Genomic DNA, 2,075 nt, shown 5'->3' on the forward strand with positions numbered 1-2,075 from the left:
TGAAGAACTTCCCCTGGCCCACTCATGAGCTCTCTCCGGGTAGAGCAAAAGAACTCGCGGCCAGCTGCCTACATCACATGCTATAGAAGCTCAAATAAAATGCTGGATTTAGGTATAGCAGCTTTATATGTAGGAGAGTCTCACAACTGAGGCAGGTTAGGGAAAAAGACAGGGAAAATTATGGAGCCATGGGAAGGCAAGCATGCAAGAGGAAAATGCTCTATTGTCCTGAGGGTCTGGCTTGCTCTGTTGCTGATAAAAACAGGAACCATTGGATATCACTGATAAAGCCCAGATGGCCCCTGTATCCATCCATCCATCCATCCATCCATCCATCCATCCATCCATCCATCCTTCCTTTCTTTCATTCTTTTTATCTATATCTATCTATTCTATATATCTATCTATATTTCTTTATCTATCATCCATCTATGTATGTATGTATGTATGTATGTATGTATGTATGTATGTATGTATGTATGTATCTATCTATCTATCTATCTATCTATCTATCTATCTATCTATCTATCTATCAATCATCTATCTAAACTTTTAAAGAAACTGTTTATTTCCCTCTTTCCCGAGTCTACAGAACAGCATAAGACCCCATTCTGGGGATTCTCCACCCACTCTGTGGTCTGAGTGGCGGGATCTGCAGACCAGTCCTCAGAGGCCGGCTGGGCACTCCAGTCTTCCATCAGGAACTGCTGGATAGGCACAGAAGGCACCTGAGCACCCTCCACTAGTCTGCCACCTCGGGCTGGGCAGCAGTGAACTCGGGAGCGGCGCGGTCCATTCTCCCTGGAACTCCTCCATGGTCACGGCCTTCTCAGCGGTGGCCTGCTCCTCCTCCTCGATCTCCTGGGGGTCTCTGCAGAAGTACAGATCCAGCATGACCTCCCAGGGGTGCTCACTGGGTTGGTGCCACGCATGCGCAGGACCTCCCAGGACAGCAACCAGCACGTGAGACCCACTGAGGGAGTTCCCTTGTCACGTGGGATGGCAATGTCCGCACAGCGCAGAGGAAGGTCGGGGTTACACAGAGCAGTGGTAGGCAGGTTGATGTAGGACACCTCCGTGAGAGGCTGGTGGTCAGCCCGGGGGTCAGTCACCACCAGAAGACGAAGTTTCCAGAAGGCTGTCCGGATCTGGTCCGTGAAGGTCCCAGGGGTGAAGGGGCCAGCGATGGGAGTGGCTCCCGTGGCGCGGGGCGCTGGCCTGGGTTCCTGGAGGAGATGGGGCGAGCTGCCAGCAGAAGCCTTTCCCAGGCCCTCTTCAGATTGATGCTGGAGAGGCCATCCCTCATCCCTCTTCCTCTTGTGGATGGACTGCTCCATCTGGAAATCAAGGCCGGTGCCACCTAAGTGGGTTCCAGCTGCAAGGACTTTGAGGACACCCTCCTCCTTCGTTTGCGGGATGTCTAGGGCTCGGGACATTGTGATAGCTTCCCCTTAAAGTTACATTGGGAATCAGGAACACCGCCTTATGGACCCCTGCGTGGGTCGCGTGGAAAGGCCATATATTTTCTTAAAGACACGTTGTCAGAGTAAATAAATCATGTTTTCTTAGGGCTAAAATGTCCTATAACCTGGAGCTCCTAGCACTCTTCTGTCTTGGAATAAATTATAGCCCTCATAAATCCACCTTAAAACTTTGGGGTGTGTGTGTGTGTGTGTGTGTGTGTGTGAGTTCATGTTTGTGCGTGTGACGGTGGGCATGCCCAGGCTATACCACACATATAGAGAGGTCAGAGGCCCACTTCAAGTGAGGGTCTCCACCTTCCACCTTGTTTGAAGTCGGGACTCTATTATTTGCTACTGCGAATGTCGGGCTAGCTGGTCCGTGGGCTCCTGGACAAGTCCGCCTCTCTTCTTGTCTTAAGTGCTCTGGGATTCCAGATAATAGTGCTGCAGCTTCTGGCGTTGTGTGGGTTCTGGGGATCCAAACTCAGGTTACTCAAACTTGCACAGCAAGCATTTTATCCACTGAGTCACCTCCCCAGCCCTTCATCCCTTAATGTTTAACCTTGTTACCAATTACACTTTTTGGACTATGTTGAAAAGAAAAGTGGGGAA

General features: G+C 50.4%; 1 pseudogene; it reads right to left on the minus strand.

Annotated features, from left to right (window-relative positions):
• Positions 1–536: 536 nt before the first annotated feature.
• On the minus strand, positions 537–1,436 carry LOC101615410 (annotated as a pseudogene).
• Positions 1,437–2,075: the final 639 nt, after the last annotated feature.

The sequence above is a fragment of the Jaculus jaculus genome, chromosome 1, assembly GCF_020740685.1.
Source record: "Jaculus jaculus isolate mJacJac1 chromosome 1, mJacJac1.mat.Y.cur, whole genome shotgun sequence".
Taxonomy (NCBI): Eukaryota; Metazoa; Chordata; class Mammalia; order Rodentia; family Dipodidae; genus Jaculus; species Jaculus jaculus.